General features: G+C 44.4%; 1 protein-coding gene across 1 annotated transcript in view; it reads right to left on the bottom strand.

Moving 5' to 3' along the window:
* The window catches only part of GAPVD1 (GTPase activating protein and VPS9 domains 1), a 78842-nt gene extending 62252 nt beyond the window's left edge, over positions 1 to 16590 (bottom strand). Inside the window, exon 1 of the mRNA XM_018553302.1 lies at positions 16532 to 16590. The gene's annotated coding sequence lies outside the window, so the exon portion shown is untranslated. The remainder of the gene's footprint in view (positions 1 to 16531) is intronic.
* Positions 16591 to 18103: the final 1513 nt, after the last annotated feature.

The raw sequence follows: 18103 nt of genomic DNA, 5'->3' as shown, positions 1-18103 counted from the left end.
CTATTGCTGGGATTTGTAGTCCTCTGTAGGACTACATTCTGCATTGCGCTGTATATAATGTATTATTGCTAGGATTGCTACATTCTGCATTGCGCTGTATATAATGTATTATTGCTACCCTGTTTCCCTGAAAATAAGACCTACCCCGAAAATAAGACCTAGTACTATTTTTAGGAATTGCTGAAATATAAGACCTACCCTGAAAATAAGATCCCAGCAATAGTACATTATACAGCGCAATGCAGAATACCACCAGCTATAGAGGACTACAAAACCCAGCAATAGTACATTATAGCTGCTGGTATTCTGCAAAGTTGTCAACTTTTTCAATCATCGATTAATCAGCTTCCGATTGGTTGCCCCTGTTCACAGCTCCACACACGCTGCGCGCCACACCTCCTCCCCACCTCGCGCTCGCCAGACCCACCCGCATCCACACGCCACACCTCCTCCCTGCCTCATGCTCACTGCCCGCCCAAATCCACGATCGGCACAAGAACGCGGGGAGAAGAAGTAAGGAGGAGCAGGTGTGGGTGGGTGACAGCCGCCGATAGACAGGCCTGATCTCAGAAAAAAGTTGCTGGAAGACTGCACTTTCTCCACATGGTGCTCTATAATGTATGGCTGGGATAGTGGGATTTGTATTCCTCTATAGTTGATGGTACATTGTGCTGTATATTATACAGACCAATGTACCATCAACTGTAGAGGACTACAAATCCCAGCAATACATTGTGCACTGTATGTATAATGTATTGCTGGGATTTGTTGTATTCCTATATAGCTGGTGGTATTCTGCATTGCGCTGTATAGAGGACTACAAAGCCCAACAATAGTACATTATAGAGCGCAATGCAGAATTCCACCAGCTATAGAAGACTACAAAACCCAGCAATAATACATTATACAGAGCAATGCAGTACCACCAGCTATAATGTACTATTGCTGGGATCTGTTGTATTCCTCTATAGCTGGCGGTATTCTGCATTGCGCTGTAAAATGTACTATTGCTGGGATTTGTTGTATTCCTCTATAGCTGGCGGTATTCTGCATTGCGCTGTATAATGTACTATAGCTGGGTTTTGTAGTCCTCTATAGCCGATGCCATTCTGCATTCATTGCAGTATAATTTTACACTTTTCATTTCACTATATTGCACACCACACTTTTTTTTTTTTCTTTTTTACTTCCACCGCTCCAAACTTGCTCCTGTGATGGACTGCAATCTCAATACAAACTAGTAGTCCCATCACTGGAGCCATTTTTTAAAATGTATTTTATTTTTTATCCGATTAATCGAACTCAATAATCGGCTAACTAATCGATTTTGAAAATAATCATTAGCTGCAGCTCTAATAACTGGTCATTAACCTGAACAGGGAGGGACCTATCTTGCCAGCGGGGGCTACCTGGGGAGACACCCAACACCGAGATATAACATTAAATGCAGAGTTAGGAGTACAGAGTTGAATTCTAATATTATAGGCATACAACAAACTAAAATGTGGGATAACTGTCCCACTCACCTAATAAAACAGAACTGGCCCCTGTTGTAGTAGATAAATTACCAGTATACTGGCCATGAGAAATTATTGATTTTAAAGTCTATTACATCTTTTTAAAGATTGTTATTTAATATATTTTTTTTTTTAATATAGTGTTTCATTGACACATAACAGCCCCACCTATACCTATTGCTTTATTAACATTGCTATTAATATGGGGTGTGGTGCCAATGTATGTTGTTGTCTAAACGCCTAAATATATCATTATAAAAGTTACAAGGCGGTAATGTAAAAGTGGTTAAGTGCTCATGCAAAATACGCTGCATTTAGAGTTTCGTACAGATCTGAACACAGCAGCATTGTACGCTATTGCCCAGTTAGTCGTGGCCGAGTGGCGTCTGCTGTCTATCTGGGAGCTCTCAGCTCCTTATGTCTCCGGCGCGAGGCTGAGGACGAAACCGGAAGTGGCGCACCAGAAGCGCGTCACCGACGACGCGGTGCGCACGACGCGTGGTGCGCACGACGCGTGGCGCACCCTAGTGACGTCACCCGCCACATCCACGGCCTTCATCCCCCAAGCAGGGAATACCAGCATGAGCCCAAGAAACGGTGCAGCGCTCCGCGCGAGGACCAGCACCCCCACGCTGCCGCCGACTGCCACCGCTCCCCCTACCCACCGGTAAGTGCCGGCACAGGGACGGGGGGAGAAGAAGTAAGGAGGAGCAGGACCCTGGGCTCCTCAGCCTCCCCGTACCTCCATGCTGCCCCTGTTGTTGCCCCAACAGGGGCTCCGCACACTCCAGGTCATCACACCTTGCCACTGCTGTACACCCGGGGGGGCCACCATCTGGCGCCTACTCACGTGCAGGAGGATGGTTGCCTTCCCTGAGTGACGGAAGGGAACCTTGGCCAAGAATCGGGTGGGGGTCCGATAGGGAATCCCTGTATGCACTGCAGCAGGTAACCCTGGAGTCGGTCCCAATGCATAGCAGGGTAAGGCTCAGCCCTAAGGCAACAAACATGAGCCCTAAGGCAACAAAAATAAACATTACGATGTCCCTGTGTAGCCGACTGAAACACAAAAAAACTGACTTGGGATGGAAGGAGGAGTGTATTTATTTAATGTGGTTGATGTGTTTCCTGTTGCAGGCAGGCAGAGCCTATATCTCGATGGCTGTCCTGGAAGATGACTGGGGAAAAGTGGCCCCATGTGATTGTCACCCCTATCACCCATGTGTTTGTTTTATTTAAACCAATTCTATTCAATAGAGGTGGGGGGTAACTTAGGTTTAGCTGGTGCCATTCTCCATTCATTGCTGTATAATTTTACACTTTTAATTTCACTATATTGCACACCAATATATTTTCTTTTTTACTTCCACCGATCCAAGCTAGCTCCTGTGATGGACTGCAATCTCAATACAAACTAGTAGTCCCATCACTGGAGCCATTTTTTACATTTAGTTTATTTTTATCCGATTAACCGATCAAACTTAATAATCGGCTAACTAATCGATTTTGAAAATAATCGTTAGCTGCAGCTCTAGTACATGCCTCTCTGGGGCTGCTTTGCTGGTTCTTTCTGTTTTGACTTTCAGGTTACCAGCTGCCTGCTGTTGTTAGGAAGATTTACCTCAGTTGCTGGACAGACCTTCAGTCAGCTGAGCATAGGATTGGTGACAGACTTTTGACGGGAAAACAGCTGAGCAATGAGAGTAACCTTTCCCCTCTATAGTCACTCATGTCCCTGGACAGTGTCAGCAGTTTCCTCAGGACTGCCAGCTGGAATCACCTCTGGATTATCTTCACAATTCTTTTTGGATCTTTTCACTTGCTTCCCGCCCAGCCTTCCCTTTTGCTCTACTTTCCCTTGTCGCGGTCAACCTTTATGGGGTAATTTCTCCCACTTTGTGGGTGGACAGCGGTTGGTAAATGGTAATTTGGTTGGTGTAAGTTATTGCTGCTTGAGTCGTAGTGACTAAGCATGGTGGTCTGTTAATGGTTAACAGTGGTTTTGTTTGGTAATAAAAAGGTTAAAGTCTATTTATTGGTTACATTGATTAAAACCCAATAAAAGGGTCGTGGCCTATAGTTATTCCACAGTCGTTGTTGCGTTTTACTTTATTATTTAGGTTTATTTGTATGGTATGATGGGTGTCAATGGGGTGTACAATCCCATGTGTAGGCAGCAGTGGAGGCGCAATGCCTCGTGTACTCAAAACGCAAGCAAATGGTGTCAGTGGGAGTAGTAGGCAGCTGGAGGTGAGGTAGTACTGGCAGAGCAGGATCCTTAACAAAGCAGTGCTTCTTTCAGGCTGAAAACATGGGAGAAAGTATGAAAACCACGCCAAAATGGTACAAAAATATAGAAAATGCGCAACTGCTTGAAATCTGAAATAATTACACTCAGGTTTACTTATTAAGTGTATTGTTAGTGACTAGGCATACCAGAGGTTATGCCATTCTCTGCATCTGGAAAGAATGCTTGTAAACCGTCAGAAACGAGGCAAGCGCCCAAAGACATTCTAGACAAAATCCCTGAACTGTCATGGTTCAGAACTGACACTAAGTCATAAGTGTGTAAAGAAACTCGGTCACAGTTTGAGTCGTGCCATGACTCTAAAGTAGGAGAATGCTCTGTAGACAACTAACACAGTACAGCAAAGATGTGGACAGTGCTATGATAGATAACTAAAGAAGGGAATAGACCACAACAAAAGTCAAACCTCCATTTCAGTGGAATGTGGCAAGGGATTCCAAAGTTACACAGAGGAGAAGCCTTTATGTTTCAGCCTGAAGGGCTGTTTCAAATTGAAAGTGGCCAGAGACTGTTCACATCACTGGTCGTGCCACTGCTCCCGATTTGAAGACTATGCTCTGCACCTAACCGTCACAGAACTCAAGGACGGGAAAGCACACCAATACATAGCTCAGTGCCCGAGGATTATTTATAAGGTTCATCTCTAGCCCAAGCCATTGTTTTGCTCAAAAAGCAAGTTTCTTGGGGCCATGAGAGCACAATATACTAAGAGCTAGGAAGCTCCAATGGCAAGGCCTAGTGCTGTAGGATCACATAGCCGATGTGAAGAAACTAGTGCAAGCATCTTGTTTTAGGACCCATTCAGGGCTTGTTGACACGATGTCTGGATTCTGTCCTGACCAGAACTGTTCGCTCCTGCCCTAAAAATGCATCCCAATGTATCCCTATGTGTTTTATGGGCTCCAGTTCTCACCAGCGCAGTCTGTTCCGGACAGAAAAAATACTGCATGGCACAAGTTTGCAAAGAAAAAAAAATATCTGCGGTGTAAAAATATCTTTATTGAACAAAAAAAAAAAAAAAAATTAGGGTTTTCCACAGCAGAGCTGAGGAAAAAAAAAAAAAGTGTCCATCCAACTAGGGCACTAGCAAAAAAACAGCATGATGAGGTGATGTTATGTGTGAGCTTGCTTAACTTTGAATTGCCAGTGTTTAAACCTCCTGAAGGCAGCCGCATAACTCACTTGTTATAGAATATTTTATAATTCTGTGTCCCTAATGGCCGATAAAATACATATTTGCGGGACTTTGCTGCCCCAGGCCTATGTACTTTCTCGTTAAGGTGCCTAGCGCCTTCAATGTTCCTAATAGTTGTGCTTTAAGGGTCAAATGTTCATGTCTGGAGCACACCTTTAAACCTCCTTCCATCACTTCATAAAAAAGCATGTGCAATGTACATGCACTATATACAGAAAGAAACCCCAGCTATCAAATTAGAAAAAGAGATGTAGGCTAAGAAAAATCTGTCCCAGTGACATTTGTTTCTTTATGAACTGCTCACTGTTTCTCCTTGCAGATGGAACAGCCAAGAACAGAACTTCCTCTGTTTCTAAGCTACCAAACCAAGCACAATATATGCTGCATGTTATATCAGAATATTCCCACATACAAAGGATGTGAAAAATTTAAGATTTCAGGAGTTCTAGTAAAGCTAGCAGAGATTCAGACTTTCCCAGGACATGTTTAAACTGGTTCACTAATTGACACTGTCATTCTTTGGAGAAATGTAGAATACAGGCGAGGAAAGAAGACACTGAAGGTTTCATACCTCCCACTCTGCAAGAAAACGTCACTGTTATAGGTCACACAATGGTACTGCTTACATACATTCCCACACATACCGATTTCCTTTAAGTTGCAGGACAAATAATAAGTGCTTTACTGACAATATTTACTGTTGCTTTTCCAGAAGTGAAAACCTCAGTCTGACATCCGCTTTATGCATACCTACCTAGTCATTTAGTGTTTGGTGTCAAAATCATAGAAACAAGATCAGGTTCTTCCTTCATTTCAAGTCTCTCAAAGTATGGGAAGACTGCTGTATATAAATGTACCATAGATCCTCTAAAGATCAGTGAACTCTATTAGAGCTGCAGCTAACTATTATTTTCAAAATCGATTAGTTAGCCGATTATTAGGTTCGATTAATCGGATAAACAATAAAATAAAGTTTAAAAAATGGCTCCAGTGATAGGACTACTAGTTTGTATTGAGATTGTAGTCCATCACAGGAGCAGGCTTAGAGCGGTGAAAGTAAAAAAGAAGATGGTGTGGTGTGCAATATAGTGAAATGGAAAGTGTAAAATTATATAGCAATGAATGAATGTCACCGGCTATAGAGGACTACAAATCCCAGCAATACATTATACAGTGTACCATGTATTGCTGGGATTAGTAGTCCTATGTATAATATACAGCACAATGTACCATCAGCTATAGAGAAATACAAATCCCAGCAATACATTATACAGTGTACCATGTATTGCTGGGATTAGTAGTCCTATGTATAATATACAGCACAATGTACCATCAGCTATAGAGAAATACAAATCCCAGCAATACATTATACAGCGCAATGCAGAATATCACCAGCTATAGAGTACAACAAATCCCAGCAATACATTATACAGTGTACCATGTATTGCTGGGATTAGTAGTCCTATGTATAATATACAGCACAATGTACCATCAGCTATAGAGAAATACAAATCCCAGCAATACATTATAGAGCGCCATGTGTGGGAAAGTGCAGGCTTACCTGAGCAGTCTTCCAGCAACTTGCTTCTGAGATCGGACCTGTCTATCAGCGGCTGTCATCCCCCCACACCTGCTCCTCCTTACTACATCTCCCCGCGTCCATGTGCCGATCGTGGATGTGGATGGGCAGGAAATGTGAGGCGGGGAGGAGGTGCGGCGTGTGGATGTGAGCGTGTCTGGCAGCGGCGAGCGTGAGGTGCGGCGCACAGCATGTGGAGCTGTGAACCAGGCCAACTGATCGGAAGCCGATTAATCGATTATTGAAAAAGTTAACCTTTTTCAATAATCGATTATAATCGATCATGCCCCACTACCATTAGCGACTTCCTTTTTTTTTTTTTTAAAGAACAGTTGCCTGGCAGGTTCTGACTACTATTTTAACCAAGAACATTAATATTCGAACATCAACACTTCTAAACTATAAAGAATTCAACAAAATTGGAAGAAAAAAAAAGGCTTATTAGCAGCTGTGACGAAAGGATGGCAATGGGAGCTAATCTATATTATGGATAGCAGTTGGACTTTTTGATGGCAATAGCTTAACCTGCACTCAGAATGGGATTTGAATATACAGGGACGCTAGCTATTTTGCTTGTTGACTTATAGAGCACTTTTGTTCTACATACCCGTTCCATGGTAGTGCCTTGGAAGTAACAAAGCAACTGAAAGGTTAAAGGCAGGTTCACACCATGTTCTGGAACGCAGGGCATTGCGTTTTTGCCGCGATTTGAAAAATGTTATTTTTGTTTTAAAACTTTGGTCGATCGTACGATGTTCGCATGGTTGGTGGCGTTTCCGTCCGTCAAAAGTCGTACGATTAACACTGCGCATATGAAAATAATTGCGGTCAATTACCGCATCTTGCGATGGTTGTAAGGTAATTAAAAAAACGTACGATCTGCCTATTTTGGACAGGCAGATCGTACTTGCAATGATCGCAAACCCGCCCCGCTGAAGGGCGGGCTTCCGATGACCGCAATGCCAAACGGGCAGTGTGCGCTTGAGCACACCGGCCCGTCCGGCTTTTATCTTACGAACATGCTACACACTCGCCGGCTGGAAGTTTGAAAGTTTAAAAAAAAAAAAACGAAAAAAAGATAGAGAAAATAAAAGGGAAAAAAAAAACATACCGCCAGGGAGGTATAAAAACGAGCGTCGATCGCGCGTTTCACCAAAAAAACAAGCTGAAAAACGAGCAGAAAAAACACGCCTATGGTACGCCCAGGTGTGAACCCAGCCTAATAGGTTCAAAGTGGAACTTCCGTCAAATCCTGAAGTAAAAATTTAAGGGGACAGCTCAAGCCATTGGAAAGGCAAAGATGTGTAGGGGCTTTCGAAACGGCAAGGTATGTTCCGTCAGTGTAAAGCAGGAAACAACTTTAAAGGTTAGTTCACATCATAAGCAGTGCGTTCCGGTCGGATACTGGCCGGAACGCACTGCCTCGCATTGCGGCTGGCTCACTTTTTTTGCCGGGCAGGAGGGGGCGTGGCAGGCCATTGAAGTGAATGGGACCGTGGCCACATTGTGCCTGCAGTGCGGTCCGGTGCGTTCAAAATGCGGCAAGCACTATTCACTTCAATGGCCCGCCACGCCCCCTCCAGCCCGGCAAAAAAAAAGAGAGCCGCACGTTCCGGCCAGAATCGGACCGGAAACGCACTGCTTATGGTGTGAACTAACCCTAAAAGTGCTTGACTTGGCTACTTGCCTCTTGCAAAAAGAAAAATTACAGCGCAATTAAGGTGCCCATACACCTTACAATTATCTGCAGATTTTCTGTGGTCAGATGGAAAAAGTGCAGCAGATTGGCCCAGGTGGAGATTACTCCAGCCACACAGTTAAGTGTAGATGGAGGAATCTGTTGCACCTTTTCCATCTGACCACAGAAGATCTGCAGATAACTGTAAGGTGTATGGCCAGCTTCAAGGAGACTCAGTGTTAACTTCTTTTTGACAAAATCTTAACATTTTCCAAATGCTTAAGCAAGTTAAAAATTTGAATTTTTGCCTAGCAAAATTACTTTAAACCCCCAAACAATTATATATTTTGTGAAAGCAGAGGTCATGTAGAATTAAAAAAATAAAAATAAAATGGTTGTTATCAATTTGATAAACATTTGAGCAAATTGCATTTCAGGAAAAAAGAAGCTAAAATTAAGTGCACAAAAACACAAAATATAAATCACCAATTATTTGGTGAAATATAAAAGATGGGGGTCACAACGAGTAAATAGACAAGTTAAAGAGGAACTTTACCCTGATCTATAAAATAACAACAAACACACCTTTAGAAATGTTTAGTAATGACAATCTACAAACACATACAGTACGTTAAGATAATTGCCGGCTTTGTATTCTTTGCATGCCTTATTTCTCTTTTCTTTCCCTGTCTTCTGACAGTAGCCATTTTTACTAAGGGCAGTTTACTAGATCGCCCTTTACTTCCTGGAACTCTGGCACATGTGACTAGGACATGGGGCCATGCACATCATCTCAGGAGAGGAAAATGCCTTTCCCTAAGATCTCATGAGATCACAGATGGGATTTCCCACCAATGCTCTGCTTATGCAATCTTTCCAGGATGCAACGCTTTGGCACATTGCACACATATTTGTGCCAGAAGTGGACCAGGAAGTAGATGAACTCTATTGTAAGTAAATGAAAAACATGTTTGTTTAACTAATGAATGCAAGAAGATTTTAAATCAGCATGTAGAGCTGCATGCCGATATGATTTTTAGTGAAAGGGGGTAAAGTTACACTTTAATCCTTGAAATTGCCCGCACCTATGCTATGGTAAAAAACTATGGTACCAAAAATTGCCTACAGGAGATATTTTAAAAGCTTTTACTGCTCATTAATATAGAGCATTAACAGAGCATTACTGCCCTCACCTTAACATCCATGTTGATGTGTGTGGCGCAATCCGTGTTTACATGCATGTGCGTGCCCTAAGATTTTGTTTGAATTCAAATGTAGGGGGTGGCGGGGTTACTTTTAATTTAAAAAAGGAGAACTATGAGATGAGTGCTTTTCACTCACCTCATAGTTCTAGCCGACCTGTGACAATGAGACTGTCACAGGTCGGCTCAGTAGATCGGGAGGTGAGCGAACACATACCGGCGTTCGCTCACCTCTCGATCCTGTCACGGCCAGCGCTGACTGGTGGAACAGACGGGGGAGGGGGTGGGTACAGCTGGCTCTGCCTCTAGATAGGCAGAGCCAGCTGTCAGTCACGCAGCTGGGCGGATTCCGGCACAATTGTCGGGGTCCGCTTCAGCGTCTCAGTATACCGCGAGCAGCGGTACTACAGCAGCAGCTCGCGGTATACTGCGGCATCTCATTATACCGCGAGCTGTAGCTCGTGATATACTGAGGTTAGGGTGACGGGAGGACACTAGTTTGTGTCCTCCTGTTACCCTAAGGAGAACTATGGGGCAAAGCCTTAACCCCATAGTTCTCCTTTAATTGCTTTATGTATTCTTTAGTCTTTTAATGCTTTAATTTCACTTAACTTCATTGCTATCATAAGAGTTCTAGCAACTAAGCCCCTGTGCGATAGCATTGTAAGCTGGCATACTTCTTATCGATACATCAGGGGTCTATAAAACACCTAATGCCTCCCCTGCCTTCCACCACAAATGATCATGCACCAGATGGTGCTTGATCGCCTGTTTATCAGGCATTACAGCCAGGCTTTTGACGCTATGAAGCGCCTCCTGCTTCAGTGATCACAGAGAAGCCCAGGAAATGGATGTTCCCTGATCGGTTTCTGCACACCATCCTGACATTGTTTGCCTTGGTCTCAAGCACCGCATCAGAGCAGGAGGGCCCCAGACCATGGTAGGGGATGTGGCGGGAGGGGGTGCAGATTTAGAGGCCCTTACAAGTGCTTAGGGAGCTCTACAGCTGTCCTGATCTCCTTCTGATGTGTACAAAAAAAAAACCCACACACAAGATCAGCCATGGTCTTGGTATAACCACTTAAAGACCAGGACATACAGGTACGATCTATGGTTCTTTAGTGGTTAATGTATTGCCCAGTTAAGACTGTTCCTTGGGAGAGATTACCACCCCTGCAATAACGGATAGTACTCACAGCCAATATATTTTAGAGGTGTGAACTGATATTTTTTTGGGGCCACCACGAAGCAATCATAGTTTCCTCTATAACCTACCTTTTTTTTTTTTGTATTCTGAGCAGATTCGGTAGAGAGGAAAGTGCAAATACCAGTATGAAATCCTACCTCTGGCAGAAAGCATCCAAACCCTCTGGTAAGGATCTCTAGTTTAAAGAAATAAAACTCATGACATAAGATCATTATTCCTTATGGCAAATAAATCTCAGGAAAGCCCATGTGAGACAATAAAGGACAGGAAGACCTCAAAATTCATAATCATGGTTGTCCACTCTAAGGCCCCATTCACACTGAGCGACATGTAAATTGCGTGATTTTCCGCACGATTTTATTTCAGCGACTTTTTCCTATTGGGCTGTATGCAATCAGGAGCAAAATCGCTCAAAAAAAGGGTCATGTAGGACCTACAAGCGATATTGAGCGGCGAGATGTGAACAGCTCCATTGAAATGGATTGGAGAAGCTACATAGAGCGATATTGTGTGGAAATATGAGCGATACCGCTGCAAAAATCGCTCGATAAATCGCTCAGTGTAAATGGGGCCTAAGTGTTGCAGACATGCTGGGGAGAAGCCACGCACAGCCTACAGGTAATCTTCTCAAAACCTGAGGATTGCTTTTTAATATACTACAGATGCGGGAATGCATATATACTTTCTTTTGAAAGGGTGAAAGGGCTAAAAACTCTATTCAAAACTACTAAAAATTACCTTCCTATTCCAATATGAAGCTAGCTACTGTAACTTTCTAAAATGGTTCACAAAATGTAATGCACCGAAATGAAAAAAAAAAAAAAAATGTCAGGCCGAAACCAAAAATGTTTTTTTTTCTAAATTTTTACAATATTTTTTTTGTATAAACTTTTACATTTTTTTAATATTTTATTTAGTTTTATTAAATATTTTTTACTTTATTTTTAGGGGCTTAGGGGAAATATTGGGGGTCTAAGCAGACCTCTGATATTTCCCTTTTAACATAGAAAAAGAGATTGAGGACACAGTCCTCAATCTCTTTTTCTGAAGCCCCTGTTATAAATGAACAGGAATCCTCTATACTGAGTGTTCCTGTTAATTTAGAGCATGTGGATATAGTGTGTTTACTATATCGACAATCATGAATGAACAGGAGATGATGTAGATCACTTCCCATACATTCATAATTGAGGCTATAGTAAACATACCATGTCCTCAATTATTTACAAGCACTCAGCGATCCCTGAGTGTTTGTACCTGCTCTCCTTCCTGACAGCTGTCACAGGAGGCTGAGCGAGCGGTGTGGGGAGGAGAGCTCGATCTGACAGCTGACTCATCCCCCGCACCGCCGGCCGGCCTCCTGTGACAGTCCCCACACACCCCTCTCCTCTGATCTGTGACAGGAGGCTGAGCAGTGCGAGGAGAAGAGACGCCGGCCGCTCACCTCCCGCAGCGTTTGCCCGCCTGTGACAGTTTCTCTCCTCCCCGCTGGGACATAGAGCAGTGCCCAGCAGGGAGGAGAGAAAACTGGGATGTGCCGCTATATCGGCAGAAAAATTGCACTTTCGATATATCGGCCGATATATCGGTGCATCCCTAATTCTGTGCACCACTGGCGCACTGATTTTCCCAGAAGTCTGCAATAGAAATGTCATGTTTGGTGAGATACTCCCTAAGGTTAACTACTTCTAAAAGGATGTAGGCACTGCAACGTTCCTCATTATAACAATGAAAGTGCACCAGGTGGGTATAATGAACCCAGACACTCCCATTCAGGAACCAGTCTGGAAAGGGCATGGGGAAGCCACATACTGCTCGTATTTCGCCCGAGTGTTTGAGCCTGGTAATTGTCCACTAGACCCATCCGTGCATCTTGGGTGGAGGTCACATGCCCGCCTTAACCAGAAGCACTGGTTAATTTGCACCGGCTCTGATGGAGCAACGCAGTAGTAGAGGAATATGGGTATGGACGAGTATAAGTGGGCTGGGGGGTAAGTGGCAGAGTTTTTCAAAAGCAGACAATTTAGGTTTAAACAATACTAATTAGAGGCTACAAAAATTACATACAAAAATATGAGCATCCCTGATATCCAGTCATTTGACCAATTATTAAAAGGGCAGCTGCACATGAAGATAGCCAAGACCATGTTGGCAATGCATTGAGCACTGGTCCATAAAGGGACACATGAGAACAGTAGATGTGTCCTTTTTTCTGGACAAGGGTACGTTGTATGTTCACATTCAGAAAATAAGTCTACTTCAGTCAAGGGCTTGACAAACTTCATTAGCCAAGTAGTCAAAATACTTGTTGGCTACTAAGATTGGAGAGACAGGCTCCTGGATTGTATAATAAAAAGGAGAACTATGAGGGGAGCAATTTACACTCATATTGATCAGTAATTGAGCGAACACATACTGTCATCTCCCTGCCTGTCAGTCACCGCTCCCCGCAGGGATCCCCCCCCCCGCCTCCTCTCTCCAGCGCTGACTGGGAGGAACAGATGGGGAGGGGGCAGGCAAAGCTGGCTCTGCCTCTTGATAAGCAGAGCCCACTGTCAATCAGCCAGCTGGGTGGATCTCAACAGTATTGTCAGGATCCGTCATGGCAGCAGCAATATCAGTATATAGCTATGGCTCGCGATATACTGAGCTTTGGGTCATGGGAGGATGTTATTATATGTCCTCCCGTGACCCTAAAGAGAACTATGGGATAAAAAGGTTACCCCATAGTTCTCTATTAACTTCTCAGTTTTTGTCTTAATGAGATCACGATGGGCCCATTCACACCAAGTGCGTTGGGCTGCATTTATCAATGTAGGCCCAATACTATGGAAAGCTTAAAAGGAGAACTATGGGGTCAGTGTTTTTCCCCATAGTTCTCCTTAGGGTAACGGGAGGACACAAACTAGCATCCTCCCGTTACCCTAAGCTCAGTATACCGCGAGCTACAGCTTGCGGTATACTGAGACGCCGGAGCGGATCCCGACGTAGATGACGGGATCCGCCCAGCTGCGTGAGTGACAGCTGTCTCTGCCTATCTAGAGGCAGAGCCAGCTGTACCCGCCCACTTCCCCGTCCGTTCCGCCAGTCAGCGCTGGCAGATCGGAGCGGGGAGAGGGGAACCCAGCCCTCCCCTGTCACGGCAGAGAGCAGTGACAGGATCGAGAGGTGAGCGAACCTGGTATGTGTTCGCTCACCTCCCGATCTACTGTTCCGACCTGTGACAGTCTCATTGTTACAGGTCGGCTAGAACTATGAGGTGAGTGGAAATCACTCATCTCATAGTTCTCCTTTAAATGCTTTGTTCACTGGATGGAAATGGAATATGCTGCATTTAAACACAGCACAACACCATACAATTTGTTACACCGCATGACAGCTTGCTGCAACACACATTAACGAAAGAAAAATACACATTTTTGTCTCTAGCTGTGACTCAAAAAAAAAATGCATATCAATGCACCGCATTTAAGAAACTCATGTCAATGCACATCAACTCAACAGCATGCCAATGTGTGCTAAACACAACTTACATGGTGTGAAACCAGCCTAACAGCAAATATAGCAACACATAGCCATATTTCTCAGAACAATACCTGCACCTTATTGCCACCAACAGGCTGGCAGGAATAAAATCAATACTTTAACAGGAGAAACACATGCTATTAAAGCAATTGCAGAGAATGCATCATAACTTATTTATGTTCACGTAAAATTGCTATACACACACAAGGAAACTATGTGCACTTTTACAAGGTGCATATACAGCAAATACAAAAAGAAAAAAGAGTGTATATGCTCGAAGCTGCTGCATGGCAGAAAAAGCACTGTACATCCACACTTAGTAAATTAAAAATGAGCAGAGAAGAGCAATTCTAGAGCAGGAAAGAAAACCCGGGAAGAGAGGGGGGTAGAGAGATTATATATATCTATATCTTTTAAAAAATGAATGCGCCCCCATTCTTCACAAGTAACCGCTCATGCAAGTGATTACAAACAATTGGCAGCTCTCACTGGCCCTGGATGTAGACAGTTTGGGGTTCTGGCCACGCTAATCTCTCACCTGTATGCAGTCAGGGCACAGAGCGCTGCTGCAACCAGAGGAGTAATTTAGCCATATGAATGAGCCCTAACGCTCACCACACGTTACCATCCGATTGTACAATCTTATTTCTATCTACCAATAACTATGGACCTGCCTGACTGGATACAAACTGTTTGGATAAATGAGGGATTTACATATTACATAGTTTTGGTAAATCTAAAGTTAATGGTTTGACCAGATTGTAACAAGTGTGGTCACCCTCCGACTACCTGGAGGTTTCTTATCTCTCTGGGACGCTATTGATGAGATCTCCATGGTTATGTTCCTGGGTTTCCTAACCTGCTGAGCTCCTTATGAGGGGCCTCTGCTCTTTCTTCTGGGTTTCTATTGCTATAGAACTAAACAGGAGGTGCTGAGAGAAGCAAAGGTTACAAGCAACACCCAAAACGCTCAGGGGGACAAAGACGAAGTCAGATATATTGGCAGAGCGGTCCAACATTTTGGGAAAATCCAAGACACATCCCATGCTAAACCTGTACCTAAAATTTCCTTTTTGAGTAGATTCGGCTTCTATGGCAGGGGTAGGCAACTCCGGCCATCCAACTGTGGTAAAACCACAAATCCCATCATGCATCTGTCTCTGGGAGTCACACCTGCGGCTGTCAAGAGTATTGCAATGCCTTATGGGACTTATAGTTCTAGTTCTGGAGGGATGGAGTTGCTCACCCCTGCTCTACAGCCTCATGCACAGAGGTATCTAGGGATTCTTGCTGCAGGAATCCTAGATGCAGCCATTCTGCTCATTCAGCTTAATGACAGAGTAACAATGGCCGCTTCTGTCCATATGTAATCGTATGTGGTACAATTACTTGCAGATCGGGGGAGATGCTTGTCCCAGGACATAATCTGTCTGCAGGAAAACATACCATGTACCAATACATGTGGACAGATGTAGCTGCTGTCACCCTGTCATTAATCTGAATGGGCACGGCCGTTGCATATGTACGGGCACATCTGCAATTCCTGCCACAAGAATGAACAGGTTCTTGGCGCAGGAATCCCCAGACCACTGCAGGTAAACTCCGGGATGAGCAAATACAAGCGGTATCTGTAGTCTTACTTGAATCCTGGTGTATTTCTTCCAGATCTGTGCAGTAATCTAGTGTGAACTTTGTTTCTGTACAGGAGCTTCCTGTAATAAAGACCAGTCACTGCTGATCTCTGTCCTTGTGCAGGCTGATTGGTCTGGTCTCCACCCCTTCCTATAGTTTTCTGCAGGCAGCCTGTAGTGGGTGGGGGTCTACTGGACCAAGCCCACAGCTCTGCTCTCTGTGCAGCACAGTGATGTTGTCATCACAACCTTTACAAGGTGATATGTGGGTTTGCAAAGACATTTGCTAAATACAAAGTGGATTTACATTCTTTGATTCCCCCCTCAGGAATATACTCACATGATATGATTGTGCCTGGAGTTCAGCTTTCATGCACAACCCCATAAAACTACAGGTTACATCTATAGTATGACCCGCTTCGGATTTAACATTAGATCTTTAGTGCATACACTACTAGGACTATCAGAATCCTACTAAAAATATCACAAGCACAGCCACGCTGCACCTTGCACAGATTGATCCCAGTACACAGTGAGAAGACATATACATGTACACTGAGCCTTCACAACACCCCCATGACACGACAATTAATGTATTCACAGCATTGATCGCACCAACAATGTGTGGCCCAGAACAGTACATAGGACACCCCCGCTCCCCCTGACTCCCATTTCCCCCTTTTGCTTACACGGATAACTCGGGCCCGATCTCCGCCCTCTGGTTCCGCCGAACTCCTTGTCAGCCGCAGCCTCCCAGACGCGGCACAGCGCGCATGCGCGGGAGCAGCAAGCAAAGGGACCATGGCGCATGCGCAAGACGAGATCGTCGTCTGACCACCTAGACACGTGATAACAGCAACCAGCCCTTCCGAGCATGCGCAGTGTGAGGCTGATCACACGGCCTCTGCATACAGCGAAAATCCTGAAGTATGCAGCTCGTGGTGACCCGGAACTACTGCTGGTCGCTGGTTTGGTTCCCTTTTAAAGAGTGAAAATACAAAGTAGAAAGCGTATTGAGGGTTGGTTCACATCAGGCAAGTTGGGTAGCATTACCTAATGCAGACACAATGCAAAAAAAGGCAAAAGCAGTGCATAGTGCATTTATGTGCGTTGTGATAAAAGGATGCAGTTGTTATTGGAGTCTCTTATTAGCAGTGTGTTGCAACATGCAGCAATACAATGCCGCCTGCATCAATTTATCATAATGCACATCAATGCAGCATCAACAGGCTCTGTACAAAGCAAGGCTTTCGCCTTTTCTTTGTGTTCTGCCTGCATTAGGCAACGCTGTCCAACAGGCCGGGTGTGAACCAGTCCTGAAGTGTCAGTGTTTGGGACCTTAAATAAAGTTAAAGGAGAATTATGGGCAGAGTGATATACACTCATCCCCATAATTAGAGCCAACGCATGACACTGAAGCTGTCACACGTCAGCTCTATTGATCGCCCATCGCTTACAGGGCTATTCACAAAAGGGTGAAGAGTCTAGAGAAGGCAGAAGTGAACAATCCAGGCCAAAGTAGTAGATTTGGAAAAAGTATCCAATTTAGCTCACTTTCCAATTCAGCTATGTTGTCCTAGATTGTTCACTTCTCCTAACTCTTCACCCTTTTGTGAATAGCCCTATTAGTACCCGGTCTTCTCCCTGCAGATAGTGGTCAATGCTCCCCACAGGGATTCCCTCCTCCCCTCTCTGTTCCTCCAGAGCGGACTGGAGGGACACAGGGCAAGGGGGCAGGCACCTCTGGCTCTAGAGAGACAGATGTCAATCAGGTAGTGGGGTGGATCCTGACAATATCTTCAGGATTTGTCCTGACTGCAGTGGGGCTCTGTGCTGTTAGCATATAGCGGGCAATAGCCCGCTATAAGCAGAGTTTTGGGTCACGGGAGGACATTAGTATATGTCCTCCTTAAGAGAAAGAAAAAAGTAAACACTGTGATGTGCTCCAACAGCGCTTTTCACTCCCCTATGCATTGCACAACAGCCTGCATGAGATTGAGAGCGCAAGCTGCTGTGAACCAGCCCTTAAAGCTGACCTGTACTCATGATTTTCAGCCCTATGATTCTTACTGCTCCCTGTAATTAAGCTTTTAGACTTCACCCCACCCCCTGCCTCTACTCTGGTCTAGGCAAGAATGGTGTCTCCTCCACTCCTAAAGCCTCCTGGTATATGCACATTTCATATCGCAGGAGATATCAGCTTTAACACAACAGAGGAGGGCATGCCTGGTGACATTTCATCAAGGGGAAGCTGCCTGAAC

The sequence above is a fragment of the Nanorana parkeri genome, unplaced genomic scaffold (assembly GCF_000935625.1).
Source record: "Nanorana parkeri isolate BGI_ZX_2015 unplaced genomic scaffold, ASM93562v1 scaffold116, whole genome shotgun sequence".
NCBI classification, from domain to species: Eukaryota; Metazoa; Chordata; class Amphibia; order Anura; family Dicroglossidae; genus Nanorana; species Nanorana parkeri.
This window is presented reverse-complemented; position numbering and strand designations above follow the sequence as displayed.